The following is a 20,984-nucleotide window of genomic DNA, read 5'->3' as shown; positions in this document are numbered from 1 at the left end:
CGTTTGTCTCGAGCCAAAATATTTTTTACAAATGTTCTTAAAATATTTTTAGCACAAGGGAAATTTTAATCTTTGAAGATGTGTCACAACAAATAGGTAACATTCGTGAACATCGCTCTAGTCGGTACCCACCGAGCGTTCCCGATGCGTACGAGCACAATTTATAAGATAATACCCCGAGGTCAGTAAGCCTTTAATTGAATGGCGATTTGATTACAAACCTATTTATAAGGGGCAAATTGGTAAACAGGAGACTGCTAGCTTTGACTGGATATTGGGAATTTAAACCTTCGAAACCTGCAACTGGTCGAGGTCGAAAAGATTAAAAGTAGTCTATATTTCAAAATTGTTTTCATTCATATGACGTTAAATATGTTAAGGTTTATTTTATCTCTCTAAAAACGTCAAACCTATTTCGTTTAATAACAATAACTTTCATTTTAATAACTTGACTTGAATTTCATGGTTTTAACTTTTTTTTTAATAGACAATCTGTAATTTTTTAAGACTAAACGAGTAGGTAGTTCCTTAATAAACGAGTACATACTTATAAAAGAAAATTTACAAAAATTTAAAATCCTTTATATTGCCAGTCACAAGGGTAATTGACTACCTACTATTGACTATTTTGCTCAAACCTGATATAAATAGTCTCTTAGTAAAATCCTACTTAGTTAATCAAGGTTAGTAAAAGTTACACGTGGATAACAAATACCTAATCATAATATTATTATGAATGCAATGTGTTCAACTTGTCATGGTTCAAGATGTCAGACATCAATGATAAAATGATATAAGTACTGTAAAACTAATAATTACGCATGATTCTGCCTGTATAGGTACTATGTATTAAATTTGTTGTCGCTGCCGATTGGTGGAATAGTGACGTCTGACATCGTTATTCATATTACCCATCTTCGCCAAATGTCACAAAGTACCGAACTGTACCTCTAGCATGAACAACTTTCGTCTTCGAATCGTTAGTGTATTTGACAAAATTCGATACTCAACCTTCGAATTAAACGATAACATGACAATTTTGATTCTCAAAATAAGTTTCGTGCAACCATTTCTCATACTAAGTTCACTTTACGACACGTTCACAAAGGCGCTGTTGTAGTTGTAGATTTCAAACGATTCGAACTCAAAAGTTTTTCGTGCTAGCCGTACTGAACGAAATCGTAACACAACGGACGGACGAAAGTGTAACACAAGTCTTCGCACTATAACTTGTAATGTAATGTGCATACAGTTTACAAATACTTAATAAGTGAAGTAACAACAAATTAAAATAACATTTACATAATGATTTATTTATGTATTCCAATCAGTGAATTCGTTGTCATGCGAGTTGCATTCGCGTCGACTTAAAGTGAAACGGCCAATACTATTTCTTATAAAAACTTATCTATCATCTTGAAATATGAATGGTAAACAATCTGTTGTCTAGAAGATTCCGCTTTCTAGAGATAAAACCGCCTAAATTATGCCGTTTCGAATAAGTCTTGCATTTTTTGTCAGTTTTGTGCAATATAAATTGCCGGCTATCTATCTATTCGTACGGATCCATATAAAATGGTCTATAAAGTTTATTAGTTTATTGAAAATCAAGAACTCATTCATACAATGACTATATCACTGCTTGTAAAAGTTGTTATATCAGCTGATTACAATTCCAAGGTCAATTTTGTTTCATTCGGTTACAAAGTCCGCGTTTGTTTATACACTGATAAAATGCGCGGACTTTCATTCATGTTCAGACATTGTTGCATTTGGGATGTGAACGATGCGATACGATCGATCAGCTGTCGAGCGGAACTGAATGAGCTATGAGCTACGAGCTATGAGCTAACATGCTAATAGCTCGATCCAATAGTTCGCACGTGGAGCGCGGTCAAGGCTGCAGTGATAAGTTGCACGCTCAAGTGCAAATGTGCATTGCCGGGAGTGAACAGCCAGCTTTACAATCCTAAGATTGGGTTGCACCATCTTACTTTAACCGCAGTTAACGATAACCGGTGCTTTTTGTATGGAGTTTGACAGATTTTTGACATTTGTTAAAGTTAAAGTAAGATGGCGCAACCCAGCCTAAGATTGTGCATGGGCGATGATAGACGACATCATGTCATTTAGTAATAGTCAAACGGATTCGGTGTTGGACTTCAAATGTGATTCACTAGTTCAATCACCATTGACCGCTAAACTACATATTGTGATGAAATCAAACATAACAAATGTAAAATTTAGCTTGCATGGGGATTCCTTTTAGAACGTAGTAGGTAGGTACTCACTAAGACGGGATTTTGCAAAATTCAACCCCTAAGGGGGTAAAACGGGATCCACGCGTAAGAAGTCGCGGGCGGCCGCTTGTTTGTGATTATTTATGATCGTGCACAACAAACGTATTAAACGGTGAAAAAAATTATCTAACACAGAGCTTTTTTTGTCATGCTCATAACTAAACCTATCCTAAAGTCAAGGATCCTTGCTGGCTGAATTATTTATACTATGGTATTAAGTTCCGAAGTGCAGCAGGTCATTACCACTGATTACAGTGATTACACGATGACTACGGTGGCCACGGGAAACGGTGTAATAAAAATGATAGCATGAATCGAGATCGGCGACCGTAGGTTAACAATTTAAAGGGCTATAGCCATGTTTAACAATGTTTTATACTATAAACGCGATCGAGATTATACCTATAAACTTGTAGACAGTAGACAGACAGCGTATATCTGAATAACTATTACCTACTTACAGGATTGCTACTATGTTCGTTCGTTCGTTCGTTTCAGCCAAATGACGTTCCACTGCTGGACAAAGGCCTCCTCCAAGGTTTTCCATAATGAACGGTCCTGCGCTGCCCGCATCCAGGCTCTTCCCGCGACTCTTACCAGATCGTCGGTCCACCTAGTAGGAGGCCTGGAGGTATACCTCCATTACGAGCCTCCGATATTTCGGCACTGTTACAAGCGCCATGATCACGGAGTAACTGAGGAATGGGGGGGTGAGATGTTAGGTAATATTAATTTTCAATATCACAAGAATTATTACAAATATATCATACTAGCTTTCCGCCCGCGGCTTCACCCGCGTGGAATTTTGTCTGTCACAGAAAAACTTTATCGCGCGCGTCCCTGTTTCAAAAACCGGGATAAAAACTATCCTATGTTCTTTCCCGGGACTCAAACTATCTCTATGCCAAATTTCATCAAAATCGGTTGCGAGGTTTAAGCGGGAAAGCGTAACAGACAGACAGACAGACAGACAGACAGACAGACAGACAGAGTTACTTTCGCATTTATAATATTAGTTGGGATGTCTAATACCTAAGTACAATTCAGATTAGCAGTTAGTGAATAAAATCCATTATTCATACTAAACTTCTCAACGATCGCCCACAAATATCAGTTTAATAATTTCAAAATGCTCTACTTAGCTCATAATACCTCCATCACACCTTCGAAAAATAAAACGCACTGCACGCAACGTTACTTTTTAACCGCCTGTCGAACGAGCTTATGTTTTTCTCACTAAAATTCGCTACATAATTTATAATTGGCTTCCCAATGACTGGAATACCTTGAATGCTTCTGTTCAGTAACAGAAAATTTAAATTCTGGTCAAACAATTTAAAAAAAGGCGTATTTTGGTTAAAAGAGTCATTTTTATTTTGGTACTAGCTTTCCGCCCGCGGCTTCGCCCGCGTGGAATTTTGTCTGTCAGAGAAAAACTTTATCGCGCGCGTCCCTGTTTCAAAAACCGGGATAAAAACTATCCTATGTTCTTTCCCGGGACTCAAACTATCTCTATGCCAAATTTCATCAAAATCGGTTGCGAGGTTTAAGCGGGAAAGCGTAACAGACAGACAGACAGACAGACAGACAGACAGACAGACAGACAGACAGACAGACAGACAGTTACTTTCGCATTTATAATATTAGTTGGGATTGGACATTGCTGCGAATGTAGAGGCGTTAAAGGTTAATTAATACCTAGAATCACTATGAATATTTATCCCAAAAACAACTGAACGTCAGCATCAAAACGTCAATTCGAAAAAAAAAGTGCGCATCGCCTAGAGCCGACTGTTATTTTTTTTCTATTAAAATAAAATGGTCTGGTTTAAAAACCAGAAACATCACCTAGCTCACCCTTCCACCTTTACTGGGGTGAATAACCGCGTGTTGCACGTTAAAAAATGTCGCCGTATAACTCGGTCGTCGATAGAGCACAAGTATTAATTGTCGGATCAATACACTGCAACATTGTTGCGGCCACCTTGACACTAAAAGGTGTACTCGAGGGGACAAGGTTGACCGTATTTACATTACGAGTTAACTGTCCACTACTCTGTGAATAAATATTGATGCTTTCGTTTTACACTTAGCATACTATATTCTTTGTTGATAGATTAAATAAATCGACTGTATTAAAGAACTGAATAGTTTTGCTTTGCCAGAAATAAAATACCTACAAAGCATTTTCAAGCATCTTCATTTTTACAACTAGCCACTTGCTACCGACTCAGCTCGCATGAAATTTAAAAATCTAAGTCACGTATCTCAAATTACAGCAAATATTTAAGTGCATTGTTTATTGGGAATAAACTAAAAACCTCTATTAAAATATAAGTGACTTCAATTTTATTTAACTTGGTTGGGTAGCTTGACCGATACGATCCTTGGGTGTAATTCCCATCATAAGCGACTTGGCCTTTATTTAAATATATTTGCAAAGTTACAAGCCGATGATAATTTTTGAAGATAAGTTTATTAGCAAAATAAATATCTTATTTATCATCCGGGAGATTTCCTAGCCCTTGGTCTATACACGCATATTTAATAACATTCAACTTCATTTTAACATCTTCGTGGGAAGAGCTTCAAGGGCAGGTATGAAATTATAAATCATTATCTTTAAAAAAATACTTGTAGTATTAAGTGAAGCGTATCCAAGAAACGCAAAATTTTTAACTTAAATAATATTACCTTGTAGCTAAGTCTAAAAAATGTAGGTATATAGAAACAACGAAACAAGCATGCATGCATACTAATACAGGGCATAGGTAAAGTATAGAAGGATACTTTATAGTATTTAATGCGCATGCATTAAATTCCTTTAATTTTAGATAGAAATGGTGAAATAATATCAATGCTATTACCAATGCAAAAGTTCACGACTCCCATTGTCCATCGTAAGTCCCATAGATTATGACGAATGTTTCATTATGTTCAAAAACTTTTCTATAAACTAGCGTTAACTACTTCCCTGTCTTCAAGCTCCAAGCCTAGATCCACGAAACTCTACAATTTAGTGATCGCCAATAAATTGTAAATCGTTTTCGCGAAACAAAACGCAACCTGACGGTTGCAGACGCGTTGATTGCAGTCCTATTAACTCCGATTTACAGCTAGGAACACGAAACGCAAACACGAAGCAAGGCTGGAGATGATGTTTGAACGTTTGATGACAAAACACAACAACTGTGAGGACATTGTTGCTATGTATGGAGTATTAAAAGAATCAGGGCAATCGGGAAACTATTGATGATTAGAGAAAACTACAAAAGAAACTCTAATAGCATTAATTTTGAGGTCCATTTGTTTGTCAAGACTCTTTTGCTTTGGAATGCGTAAAAATCTATAGTTATAATGGAAATTAGAAAATTGGAGAAGGGAGAAAATGGTATAAGTCCCAAAATCATTCGGGGGGACTACTATCACCAGTTTTTCTCACAATATCTAAAATTTTGTATTTTCTTATCTCTACCACAAACTCTTCTTATTTCTGAGATCCTGATAATCTGGGTAGGTATAAAATCTTGATTCTGAAACAAGTCTTAGATGACTTTTTATAATACAGATCAAAGACTAAAAATCTCTCTTATCAGAAGTTATCAGTAGAAGTAAGATAATAGATTAGGTTATGGAATTGAAATTATCTTGTCAGAAATCGTTACCATTCCAGATATGGAAATTTTAATATCAAGGTTGTTATTGTAATTTTAATCTCGCTCTCGGGTGCATTCCATTCAAAATGATCCAAGTGACGGATTCTAAATTTTTTCTAAGTCAATGTAAACAATTTATAAATTTCCAAGTTAAACTACCAGTGTAAATAAAGTCCAAAATCCTTCAATCTTCTTCTCAATACTACAAGGCCAAAAGAGTACTCACAGTTGTATCCGTTTTGTTATTAATTAGAAGCTAACAATCGAGGATTGTTGCCCCATTTAGAGTGAAACTACCGTAAGCAAAGCAGTATTTTTACAATTGAAACCTAAGAAAATTGCAACTTTCATTAAATTACTTAACCACAAGCAAAACAAGCGCAGTCACTTCAAAACACAATCTCTAGACTTCCGTGATATGGTGGGCTGGTGGCTAAAAGATAAAATATGCGGAATCCTTAAACATTTACAATATTACAATAGATATTTTCAATTTTTTTTTGGTTTTTAAAAACTTTTTGCAGACCAAAAGTATCAGTCTTTACGCGAAGGCAATGTTCCTGTCAAACAGAAAATTTAATTTTCTCTTTCAGATTTTTAAATCATATTTTTCCATGGAAATTTGTAATTTGTCAGCAAAGCACGCACAAACATTGTAGATTTAGTAGTTTGGAAGTACTACGGTACCGCCGTGTTGACCTTGTCTAGCGACTGTCGCTGGCAAAATAACAAAATTCCTTAGGAATAGGGGTGAAATTTGACCGGTCAGACGAGAATTATCGCTCGACGTTCCACGTTTCTCGTACGATATACAGGTAGAATGAAACGGGCACGCTATTTCGGTTTGTACAAACACCGCGCGTGTCTTACAACTAAAAACTTACAAAGATAATTAGAAACCATGAAAGCCAAATACTACAGGCTACATTAAAAATAACAAGACTGACAAAGTCTAAAAGGTATCCTAAAGATCTTGATTTACGTTGAAGTTGTCATACGCGACGTGGTAATATAAAATGGCGATCGCGAGTTTGAGGTCCGAGCGAGAAGTACGTGTTATGTATGGCTGAGGGGGGGGGGGGGGCAAGCGTGTGTGTGGCGCACTCTGCGGACGGCGCGGGCGCGTTGCTCGTGGTGGTGGTGGGATTCCTCCCGCACGTCTCCTCCCGTGGGTCAAGACCGGTCCTCGACAATATTAGCACAGTAGATATATGAGCTAAAGCAGTACGGAAACTTAGCCCTTTCGGCGAGTTAAATACCTACACCTCAACTGAGTGTTAGGGTTGGCACTCTTAATCTTTATAAAATTAATAAGGTTCTGACTTACTTATTTGTTAAAACGTTTATTTAGGTTTTTTAATTATCAAATAATTAGGTTCTATAATGATTGAATACATAATCGAATAAATTGATTAAGTACTATTAGAGGCCGGTAGAAGATATTCTATTCTCATAAATAAAATACCGGATACTTACTTTCACATAGCTATTGACTCATTTTAAATACAGTTCATCACTTAGTACAAAGGCGCGCGGAGCAATTTATTTTATCAAATAGAACACATTAATTGTTAAAAAGCGTAATTACGTAATTTAAAAAGAACTATTACAAAATCAGATGTAAGCACTTTATTTAAAAAGTAATATTTATTCATTTTTACAATTCAGAGTTATTACGAAGTTTAAAAATTAAAGTTCTGGTTTTGAAGATGCCGAGTTAAAGTTTTGAAAATACAGCGGACAGTGCATGCAATAAAATTATTATTAGAAACACAACGCGCGCGCGCGACACTCGCGACGGATGGACTGCGAGGTTCGCTTAGAGCTCGTGTAAAGCGTGCGTCTGTGTGCGTGAGTCTGATTTCGAGCGTTTGTATGAAGCTTCCGTACTGTTTGATTTATCTACTGTGATATTAGTCCAACATACTTTCATATCAATTTCGCTGTTTTTTTCAAATATACTGCAACAGTACTGTTTTGATATTACAATGAGACACTTCAATATAATTTTTACAAGTATAGCAAATCGAATCGAACCGTCTTAAATATAGAGACATAATAATATATTCACGGAGTGGAAGAAAGCTGCTCGAGCGCAAATGGCGGATTGGCAGGCTTGGGTCGACCGCCTCCTCGATGGACAGGCCTGATAACACCTGAGGGGCTATTTTGCTATTGGGTACGCGCAGTACGGATTGTTAGTGCCGGAGCATGGGGGGAGGCCTGTGTTTACCAATGGACGTCTACAGGGACGACGCTACTCGTAATAATAATACAGATCCAGTACCTCTAGCATGAACAACTTTCGTCTTCGAATCGTTTGCGTATTCGATAAAATTCGATACTCAATCTTCGAATTAAACGATAACGTGAAAATTTTGATTCTCAAAATAAGTTTCGTACAACCACACCTCATACTAAGCCACCTCGTTCACTTTACGACACGTTCACAAGGGCCCTGTAGTAGTTATTACTAAATCTTTTGATGGCGATTCGAGTAGGTACGCAAACGATTTGAACTCCAAAGTTTTTAGTGCTAGCCGTATGCATACTCCATCATTCTGTAGGCGAGCACGAATTCCTTGAAAAACATAACAGCGCAGCTTTAGCTTACAAAACTCATAAAACTTATTTATTTTTGCAAATAGGCTTTTAAAAAGCACCTTTACACGTCCCAATATTAACCCTACCACTGCTTCGGGACAATAAATGGGCCAGTGATGAGAAGAAGCAGCGCAAGAAACTCAGTCACTATAGTATAAAATCACCCATATCAATCCAACAGCTATAATTATCTACCTGACACGGAATATGCGGAAAAAACCTAAGTCGCTCCACGTGTACGTTACATAATCACTGCATCGAGCCAATTACGTTAGTAGGCCAACAACCGGCAACATTGTTGCCGACCTTGACACTGGAGCAGTCGGCAACAGCAACAATGTTGCAGACGCGTGCGTGATTAAACGTTGCACAATATCGCCGTCTGGGACCTTCTTTGTATCATTTTTATCGTTTGTTTTGATATCGAAAGTGGTCTTGAATTAGTCACTCGCTAAATGATGGCAGGTAGCAGACGAATGGGGTTTTAAACGTTATCTTGTTTACAAATTGTTGATACATGTTTGGATATATTCTTCGCCGTGTTTGGAATAGAGTCGCGTGTAAGGCAGACAGGAATTGTGATATTATTTGCATTAGTGGAAGATGAAATTGATAAGATGCATTATGATGGTTATCTTAGAACGTTTGCACGTGTATCATTTGAAGTGGGAAACGCAAACAGAATATTTATTTAATACGGACTCGTGTCTCGATGTTAACTGTAACCTTCTTATAGCAAAACTAGCAACCGTCCGCGACTTCGTACGCGTGGATCCCGTTTTACCCCCTTCATCTATCTTACGCGGTTTGCATTTTTTCATACAAAATGTTTTTCCCACTATCTCCCGTTGCCGTGGGAATTTTGCAATATCCTATTATAACTAAGCTTTAAGTTTACTAGGGTACCTGCATGCCAAATTTCCAGTTTTTCATACAAAAGGATTTTCCAGATAATTCCCGTTCCCGTGGGAATCTCGGGAATTTCTTTCTTATTGCACCTCTACGGTACCTAAGCTACGTACCTTCCAAATTTCAAATGCCTAAGTTTGGCTGTGTGTTGATATGTCAGTCAGTCAGTTTCTCCTTTTATATTTAGATATGACCTTTTTTAACTGAAAGTATTTGGGGTTTTTTTTGGGTTTTTTTAACTAGTTTGGTCCGTCATGGTTAAGCTAAGCTGTAGGGCTCTTCCCTCAGAGACATACGAGTTCGATTATTTAAGGGCAGACAGGTTTCCCGTTAAGCCTTCTTTGAAAAGAAAGTGTTTCATCAGTTATACTGGAATGTCTTACAAATATTTAAATGTAAATAATGTAATGAATATTCTTTANGACTATGACATATATATAAATATATTATCTACATGCCGTACAAAGGCTTGAAGCGAAAGTTGGATTTAAGTAGGTACACATAATATACACATCATTATATTTATTAATAAAAATTTTTATGTGACAGGAGGCAAACGAGCAGACGGATCACCTGATGGTAAGTGATTACCGTCGCCCATAGACACCCACAGACCCAGGGGCAACATGATTTGCAAGTTTTCATTTAAATATGGCCACGATTAAAATCGAGGTTGTAGAAAATGCGTAAAAAAGAATTTAAGATAATTATTTTCCGTTTTACTTGTAGGTATTACAATTTAAGACCAAATAAAGTCTTAATAAGGCTACCGTGCAGGCTTGATGGACGGACGACTGTAGCTCATGGCCAACTGAGGGAAACATGCAGGCACTTGTTTTTAATTGAGCTATAAGTATTTTATATTTAAACTAGTGTCTGCCAGCGGTTTTGCACGTGTGAATAACAATCAGTATCGCAATCAAAATAGTAGGTTAAATTATTACCTGCAGGATTCATTATACATTTTCATTTCGTAGTGTGAAAAATGTACAAGCAGTAAATCAAACAATACCAAGGTAGATCAAAAACAACATAACTAAATATAATATAGCCTGTTCTTACCTACTTGTAATTTACTAAAGGGAAAACTGAACAAAATTAATGTTTAACCTAACTTTTAAAATTTATATTGACGTTCATGTGCCATATAATTGAAAAGATATTTTATATTTTCAAAATGAAACATCTTATCATTTTCATACAACAAAAAAGCTTATCCATGATCGAGAAAACATGAACGGCAACTCGCATTTCAAACTTAGGTGATTTTTTTACAGATTTAGGTAGTATCAAAACTTTTCTGGTTTTCAAACTTCCGTTCCATTTAAACTTGAATGGAGAAATGTCATGCTGAGACTTTGCTTATTCGATCGAAACACCATTTAAAAACGTGTATGCTTCCGGGTCCGATTCGGAATCGGTGCGATCGTGCGCGCGCGCATGCACAAAACTGAAAACGGGTCCACTTCCCGGCGGATTTCTCGTGAGGTGAACGCTCTGCTACAATGTAACGAGATGATACTTTCGCTAAACTTAGAGCTCTCGCACACTCGATACTGCCGACGATTGCTATTGCACCTGTGCACGGTGCATGGCGTTTGACGTCGCAGAATTGCGCGGTTGACAAATTGTTTGATTTTGTCAATGTTCGTTTTTATGGATTGACAAGGTGAGCATCGCAAAGAACTGTCTTTATTTTTGGCCAGTGCACACTTTAGTAAGGAAACGCAACGTCCTCCATAAGATCCTTATTTATTTATTGCATGTTTTTATCAGCATGAATTTGCATTTGCACTTTGAATCAGCTGAAATTTTATCGGCATGTGTTTTCGATTAATTATAAGTGAATGATAAAGAAGTTTGTATCAGCTGATGAACTGGATTTCCGATAACTGATGCAAAAAGAGATTATAACAGATAAACCTTTATACATCGCAGTCAAACTTTTTTTTGTAAAACGTGTAAAAACGAGGAACTTACATTTGTATTATCTTATCTTATCTTTTGACCCATTCTGTCACTGCGATTTATCTCAAAGACGTTTGCGTAAAGCGTGTTTGGGCCCTTAATTTTCTTCTTGTTAAGTTATTAAAGATGGCATGGGCATTTATGCATGGCGCGCTTTGATTTAGAGGCACAAGTCGTGACTATATTGAAACATCGACGTTGCCGGGAGATCAGAGAAATCGGAACAATTGGAATTATGGTTTATACTACATGAATTATTAAGTATGTGGGAAATATTTATAAGGAATTTAATTTGAAAAAATAATAACAATGGATCTTAATTTTGAGTAAGGCCAATATCAAAAGAACTGAGCGAGACAAGTGAACAATCGCAAACCTAATACAGTCAATTATTGGCGATACTCGTATCTTTCGTACGCGTGCTCACAGCGACACAAATAGCTTCATCTGCTGACATTGATACATCACTCCATTCATTCCATCTGAATTGGGATCGCCTTCGATTGAAACGTTATTACTCCTGCAAATATAAGGTCACGTCCAAAAGATTAAGATGATCATAATAATATAACCATATTTTTTTTATTATTTATTNGCATATAGCTCTAGCGACTCCACTCTGGCCGGCCGGTTAAGGCAAGCCAGAGGTGAAAGTCCTGCAGACCCTCTCGGATTCCACTTCGGCAAGCCGAAGACGAGTGTCTTGACCGACTCTCGGGAGCACTCGGATTAACAACTGGCCCCGTGGTGTCGCTACTCACCAACAGCTCGCCACAAAGCTGCCCTGCGGGGCTTATTATTTATTATTATTACAAGCTTTTTATTACAAGCTTTATATTGACTTAAATCATGCAACTGAATTTAAGACGAGTTCGCCTCAATCAATTGAGCTGAAATTTAGTATACTTATACAGGGTGTTAGGTAAATGGGTATATGAGCCGACACTAGCCCATGTTAACATGGTTATATAAATGGTATGGTGAAGTCAGAAAATTGATATCTTCATTTCAATTTATATCCTTGTAGCTTGTAGCGCTAACAGAAAAAAGAGGAATAAATTCCATGCTCGATACACGCTTTCGAAATTTTTTGAACCTAGCATACAATTATTTTGTTCGTTTTGGTACGTACAACTGCATATCAAGATAAAGCTTGTTTTTAAAAAAGATTTTTTAGAATGCTAGTTATCGAGATTTTTTGATGTTATGTCGAGTATTCAGCCGTGTGGTGACGGCAGAGTAGAATACATTTGTCACCAACCTCTACTCTTCCAGCGGGTGTCGTAAGAGGCGACTTAGGGACTACACAATCATGTACACATCAAACAGAGAACGGGCAGCAGCGCTCTCTGAAAAACATCAATATTTTAAACTGCAATCTCCAACCCGCCTGCCAAGCGTGAGGATTATGGCGAAACCCTCCACTATAATGGAGGAGGCTCATAGTCCAGCAGTGGACTGTAAAGGGCTGTTGATGATGATGTCGAGTGAACCCGAAGTGCTCAGTGCGGCCCGGAGGCATGGCAAACGATCGTGCCACACAGTGCATCCGTGTACAAGGACGTCACGTCCAGCAGCTTATGTAAATAATGTGAAAATAACAGAGAGGGTCGATAAACCAAATTAAGTGCAGGGTGCTCTTTAATATTACATTTAGTTTGTTAGGAAAAGTAAAAACAGTTACTAGCCTATTTAGTTTTGGTTTTAATGCTAGAGTCCAATTTTTCTAATATATTATTAGATGCCCTATTAAAATTTCGTCTGTCTTTTGGAGGTGACCTTATATAATAAAGTTGCCTTAATGAAAACATGTCCACAAAAATTGGCCAAGTGCGTGTCGTGCCACGTCAGTGTAAGGTTCCGTAGTTGTCCGTCGTTACCACAATACTTATATTTCAGAAGCAAGCAATTTATTCATGTAAATTGGAATTTTCACTAGTTAACATTACTCTTAATCTAACTCATACAGGTGTCCCAGACTGGGTGAATCAAACTGATAAGCTCTACTTATGTACATATCCCTAAAAATATGAAAAAAATAAAGCGCATAAGGACACATTTTTTTTAAAGTGAAAATAATTCAGCATTGCCTAAGTATCTGGCTATAATTGCTGCGTTTGGAGTTTATTTGTACTTTTTTCTTACTAATATTAATTGTACATGATCGCTTCGTTTATCTGTAATCAAACTTTTGAAAATAATGACTAGTATTTGTTTTTTTTTTTCTAGATAATCACACAATAAACACGCTCATCGAGGGTTCATTATTTGGTTTAATCGTATCTTTCGAAGATTGCTGCTGTAGTTATTAATAATCTCAACGGGTTAGTACTTAGTAGTTTCGCACGAAATAAGTTCACACGAATGTGCGTAGCGTCCTCTTTCAATAAAAAAAATTTTTCAGTAGTCTTTTCGCCCAGATGTATTAAATACGCGTGCGAATCGACTATGAGATTACTCGTTCTCGCAGGAGTCGATTCGCAGGCGATTTTAATTTTTTACAAACAGAGTGGATGCACGAGTACATACAAACATAATTATGATGATGTATTTGTGTTTTCTATGAATAATGTGGTTGTATATTATAATATGGTCGTTAACGTGTTCTCTGAAACACGGAATTTTACTTTAAGTCGAAACATGACTTTTTTTTCTCACAATCTGAATTTAAATCTGTTAAATACTTTATAAATTCTAATACATACAAACCTTATTAAGTAGGATGTATTTTCATAGTCACATACGTACCTAACCGACATAAAAAGCAGAAAGCTCGTGCTTCGCAAGTTTCAATAGAACTCATTTTCAACACAACTGCACCACATCAGCACCAAACACATAGTGTAAAATGTTCTTACCGTACAAAACATTTACAATAAATAATATAATACATACAGGGTGGTATAGTTTAGAAATAATCGCACACGATTATTTCTAAACTATACGAGATATCGAAAAACTGGTTACTGATCCTGAAAGTGCTTCACGAGCTCTTTCAAACGGTATCAGTAATAGGTTTATTACAGAATTAACTGGATCTATCCGAAAATTTAATGTTTTTAGCCTCCATACCTACTAAATGTATGCGAGCCACACAATATTAGAAGTGTTAATTTTTTTTATTAAATAATAAACACCTAAATTGAACTCTAACTTGCATTCTTATGTAAAATTATTCATGGAAATCATTGGTTTTAAGCTTTACTTGCTATAATATTATCAAGTCATGAGTGCCATGACTGTAGCAGTACTAAATGTATGGAAGATGGAAACATTGAATTTTTGGATAGATCCAGTTTATTTTGTAACCTATTATTGGTACCGTTGGATAGAGCTCATGAAGCACTTTTGAGATCAGTAACCAGTTTTTGGATATCTTGTATAGTTTTTAATATTATGTGGTTTTACTAAATGTATGGAAGCTGGAATCATTCAATTTTCGCATAGATCCAGTTTATTTTATAACCTATTATTGATACCGTTGGATAGAGCTCGTGTACTTTCAGGATCATTAACCAGTTTTTGGATATCTTAGGTAGTTTAGAACCTAGTGTCTTAGGTAGTTTAGTTTAGTGGTAGGTAGAAATAATCGAGTGAGATCACTTATCGTTTCCACCCTGTATGTATATACCACGGCTTAAAAGACGCCCCGAACAAACCACCGACAAATAACATCCTACAATACTCTAGGATTATTTATAGTGCACGCCTGCGCGCGCGCGCCTCCTATCGCACACGATCTAAGCGAGCACTGCGGGCGAAAGAGTAGCTCCGATTATATTAACCATTAGTTTTGTAATTAATGTGCAGTTTATTGTTTGAATTACACATTGTGGTCGTCTCTTGTCTGAGAGATTTAGACAATACTGTAAATAAGGCTTAATTTTGTTTGACACAAACGATATAGGTTATTGAAAAGTTCTCCAAAGTTTAGGACGTATGTTCTGGTAATGTAAGCTTAATTGACAAGAAACATTATAATAACCAAGCATTGTCCAATCAGTGTAATAACAAATAAAAGGTGACTCTAAGTGGGCTCAATGCTGATCAATGGAGGATTAATATTGCAAATGCCGTTAAATGCGCTCAATAATGAAGATGCCCTAAGGCCTCTGACTTAGCTTACCGGCTGCGATCAAGAGATATAAGCCAACTTACTAAAAAGCTTTCTAAAGCTCTAGGAATACGGCTGAAAACTCTCTGCGCTCGTTATTTCAGCCAATAAAAACAATCGTTCATACTTTCAATATATTTTTCAAACCGAAGCAAACATCTTTCACATAATAATCTAAGCTACCAAACTACATCTGCGACGCTATATTAAAACATAAACTCATTCACAGCTGACAGAAATTTCACACACTTATCAATATTCCGGTGCTAAATTTCGCACGTCTCCGCAACCATGTCGTAAAATATCGAGTGCCAATAAAGCGCATGGTAATATCACTCACCATTGACATACACCATCAGTGCTCATTACCGTCCCACATTACTCAAAATAATGGTCGCAACCGATCCAATGAAGTCGTTTTCATTAATTTAATGACGGCCTGTCACGTACTAAAATACGAATGATAAATGGCCTCTTGTTTCAGATCAGTTAATAATCGTTGAAACCAGAAAATCGAATTAAATATGTGCATAACACAAGTTAAGAGATCCCGCGCCGAGATTGCTATGAAAGCTCAGACAATACATTGTTTATTGCTGCCTGAGAAAGGGCGAGAAATAGATCCTTTGTAAATATCTTCAACGTCCCGACGCTTTAACAAAACAACACTGTAATTTGATGTAATTTTCAGGCACATCGTTTTATTAAAATGTTCGAGAATAAGTTTTCTTTTATTACTTTAACTTCTGGTCACAGCCCTGGTGTCATACTTGAGACCATAATGAGTAGATTAACTCATTTAGACCGACGGTTTAGCATCATATTAATTTTCAGTCCAGTACCATAATGGGAACATACCTACATCACAGAATACATAATAGTAGCAACAGAAATTGCACTCCTTTGTGTAGGATCAGATGCTGACATTTTAACGGTAATAATAATAATGCGAAATATCCAACGCACATGGTGCATTCGAAATCGCACCTTACTACTACGCTCACAAGAGCGCATTTTTTTTTGTGTTCAGAAATGATCTACCTCGCAGCTCAAGCGTCAGGGTTGTTTAAGCAAAGTAAAATAAATAAAAACTTAATTTTAAGAAGCATTTACCTACTGTATTTACGATTGGTAAACTTTTATCTAGTGATGTTTGTATAATCGTACCATCTCTAAAGTACCCTATTAATAAACTTCAGTTTTAAAAGGGGTAGTGTCGGAAAATAGACACGGTGAATTAAAGTTAAGGTTTTTATTAGCTAAAATAATTTTTTTGCTACAGTTTTTTGTCATAAGTATTTCAAAATTATTAATATTTAAATTATTTAAAAAGTGTCGTTTTTTATATTATTTAATTTTTATTATTTAAATTACTACAGTTAATTATCATTCCTAAATATTACGATTTTCCATTAAAGAAGAATAACAGTGCTGTTGGAACAATAAACCTTGATTGCGATGATGATCGACCGAGTGTGTATAGAAATACGCATGTGTTCACAACGCGTGGCGGCCCTGACTGATTTGCAACTTGAAGTTGTCGCGCGCTGTAGGTAATTATCTCGGCCGCCATAGGCGAGTGACGGAGGCCTGCCTACATCAAATCATTTTACATACTGAAATTCGACGCTCAATAGAACCTACCGAACCGAAAAGATGCTAATAATAAATAAATAATAATAATTCACAGATAGAGCACCTACACCAATTTAACCAAACAGAACATACAATCATAACTCAATCCGATTTGTTCGATTCGAAATACGATTTCATGCTTCACTCCAACGTCACTGCCCCTGGTGTTATATTAGTCTCATAAGAGCCATGTCAGACGCCCGTGGCGCCTCATTTAGTCAGCTACCAGCTGCATTGAAAGGCCGTTGATTAATAAAATATTTTCAAGAAAGAGTTTTTATCACCCGTATGTAAAGTATTCCAACAGGGAAAACATTTACTGCGAATCAAAACTTAAAGACTACTACGATATCTAGTAAGTAATTTGATTTAATACGTCATAAATTGTAAACCGCTACGTTTGTACGGCGGAACCCTCGGTGTGCGAGTCCGACTCGCACTTGACCGATTTTTTTTATATTAGTATGCATTATTCCGAACGGATGCAGTTTCACGCTTTACGTGGGGTTCAAAGGAGATATTAATAATCACTTGTCAAATGTACTTAGGAGTGTCATGATTCCTACTTTTACTGAAGTACCCCTAAATCAAATCCTACATCACTACGCGACGAACTTAAATAAAAGCTTGTAATATAACTTGGAAGCTTTTGCCATAGTTATGCAATGGAAAAATCTTCGAAATGTGTATTTTTGACCTACAATATTATATTTCTGCAGTTCTGACACCTACAACATGACATGTTTTGTATTTCCTGGTACCGTTTACAACTCGACTGTTTATTTCGTTTACGTTTTGGACTGCAATTTTCTTTATTTACCCTTAATTCTTTTACTGCCGGCAACTGCTTGCTAATTTAAAGTACAATTTCAGTGGAAAAAAATAAATTTAATTTGCAGTAAAATCGGTTCACCAGCTGCGGCTCGCAACATTGTTGCAAAAGGCATCGACGCTGTAAATTATAATTTTATAGTTCTACACGAGCTGAAGTTACGAACATACTTAGCGCGGACTTTTATAGAGCAACGTTGTTTTCTATATTTAAAGAATATGTATTTCAATTATTATGTATATTACACACGACCTGTTTTATAATTAATAGGAGTAATTAAAATTAAACAAATACACTAATCGCCGTTGCTTTTACGAGTGTGAATGCATTATTTTAAACGGCTAATTAAAGTTTCAATTTAAATATAATTTGTAAGCAAACAAATTTTACTATCAATTTAAATTATTTACTCGGTTAGTATTTCATACGATATTACTGTATTGACATACACTTTGTTTTTTACTTCCCGTTCGATTTACTTATCCCAACTAATATTATAAATGCGAAAGTAACTCTGTCTGTCTGTCTGTCTGTCTGTCTGTCTGTTACGCTTTCCCGCTTAAACCTCGCAACCGATTTTGATGAAATTTGGCATAGAGATAGTTTGAGTCCCGGGAAAGAGCATAGGATAGTTTTTATCCCGGTTTTTGAAACAGGGACGCGCGCGATAAAGTTTTTCTGTGACAGACAAAATTCCACGCGGGCGAATAAATAATGTATATCTACTAATTTGGTGTTAAAATGTGAATAATTGAGTCATATAGTAATATGCACCTACGGAACTGAATCGTCTGACAGCGAATATAGAAAATTCATTCAAATGACATGCGTGCTGCATAATGGATGCACAATGGGTGACATATTAGATACTATTTTGAACTATTCTAGTTGCTGTATGCACTGGAATTTGCATTACAAGTCTTTGCACATTACAAAATATAACAAAAAGAAAGTTAATATCCTTATTCGCAAATTCTCGGCTTGAATTGAGAAACCCTCATCAGAATTATAGTAATATTATACACAGTTACTCGCTACTGTATAATCATATAAGGCACAAACTATTCTTTAAATATGACCTAAAGGTAATCATGAATCTTGGCCAAATGTGTAGTTTAATTAACTTAATTAGAACTACACTCTGCTAACTACATCATTATCAAGACAAACTCACTGAGAACGCATGCACTGAAACTGTTTGATTAGTCTTATCAACCCGCGACACACTTAACCTGAAGCAAGTTAAACTATCAGTTAGTCAATTTATTGGTCAATTTGGGATCCTATCTTGTATATTCGGTCTTATTAATAACCTTCAATTAAAGCTGGTCTGGGAAGAGCTGTGTTGAAATTATACACGCACACAGAAAAGGCGTTAAAACCACTGCGCGTCCAAGGGCTGTACGCTCGGAGATTTCCGATCACTCCCCGAGCTGCTAGGAATTCTAGAAGCAATCCAACATTGTATCCGTATTTCGTAGAAATTAATTTTATGTTTAAACAGCTCCCATCTGACAGTCATTCAATTGAATTTCCTATTCTGCCCATAGGCTGACTAATATCGACACTGAATTTTCCGAAACACAAATGTGTCTCCATTTCAGTAATGTTGAAAAAATAAAATAAAAAAAAAACTCAAAGGACTCTCTAATAAGATATCAGGTAGTTAAACAAATTGAAACATTAAATGAATATTACGCGTATTCACAACTAATCAATTTACAATGCGCAATGACAGTCCCATTATCCAGTAAAAGGGAGAAAATAAAAAACTTCGGCATGCAAACTAGTGTAATAAATTCTCACACTTGATTCACCCCTACCGCGCTCAATGCGCAAGCTTTACAATGATAATTGTCATTTTTAATAGAAAATACACTTTACTCGGTTATACGTCTGCACGGTGAGAAACATGCAAATTGATGTGAAAAAAGTAATAAGGCCACGCGATTATAGAGGGCGATCGAATCGATACGCAAAGTAGCTCACAAAATGGGCGCATTAATAATCATAATGCTGACTGGAGAGGCATTATTATGACAAAGTGGATCCACAACACTTTACCTGAATTCCATAGAAATTAGGTTTCCAAAAACATTATGCACAGAACTTAGATTAGCGATGGAATTACAGAGATTAAAAGTAAGGAGGTGCTACTCAGGAAGGACTCTAATTTATTAAAGACCTTTAATATTTAGTAATATATTTCATTTCATTTTATTTATTTATTTACACTTTTTCACATACAACTATACAGTGGCGGACTTAATGCCAGGTGGCATTATCCGCCAGTCAACCACAGGTCGAGTTGAGACTACGCCTTAGTGCAATAAAAAATATGATATGGTGCAATGAATATACATGGTGTAATATTTGAAATGTACATAGATAATGAAGTTTTACGATGTGTTTTAACATCGTACTTATGGAAACAGAAGCAAAAGTGCAACGTGGGGAATGTAGGTCAAATCCTACTTTTGCTAGTAAATCACTAGTAAATTAGAAAGGATCGCGCTCCTGCTGTGAACCTTAATTTCGAACTCCTCCTATGTTCTTCTGATTAATTTCGTTGCGGGTCCAATGACAGTTTAACTTTCCCCCGGGACAAACTTGACCTTCATTGGTTGGGTTTTTGTGGCGGTCAAGCTGTAGATCCTGGCTACACAGGAGTTGCAATGGTGGGAACGAGAGGTGGGAATAGTCCTGCTGTGAACACTAAAATATCATAACGTAAGTGCACTAAATGGGAACTTAATAAAAACATATTTTCGTAAAAATAATGCTTCATAGCGCGTTTCGCATCTGCCCAAATGGGTGGAATCTATTCAAAACATTCGACACGCTTCACGAAGAGTAAATCTATACTTATAATAAATCTGTAGAGAGGTCAATTCTGTACATGAAATATATTTTGAAAATAACTATCAGGGGGTGATTAGTGATCGATACTGATGCCAAAAATGCAA

General features: G+C 36.5%; 1 protein-coding gene across 13 annotated transcripts in view; it reads right to left on the bottom strand.

Moving 5' to 3' along the window:
• Positions 1-20,984, bottom strand: part of dsx (transcription factor doublesex) — a 204,150-nt gene that overhangs the window by 88,176 nt on the left and 94,990 nt on the right. The gene's annotated exons all lie outside the window — the stretch shown is intronic.

Source organism: Ostrinia furnacalis, unplaced genomic scaffold (genome assembly GCF_004193835.3).
Source record: "Ostrinia furnacalis isolate ACB-3 unplaced genomic scaffold, ASM419383v2 OfSCF5357, whole genome shotgun sequence".
In the NCBI taxonomy this organism is placed as follows: Eukaryota; Metazoa; Arthropoda; class Insecta; order Lepidoptera; family Crambidae; genus Ostrinia; species Ostrinia furnacalis.
Note: the sequence above shows the minus strand (reverse complement) of the source record. Positions and strands in the feature narration are given on the sequence as shown.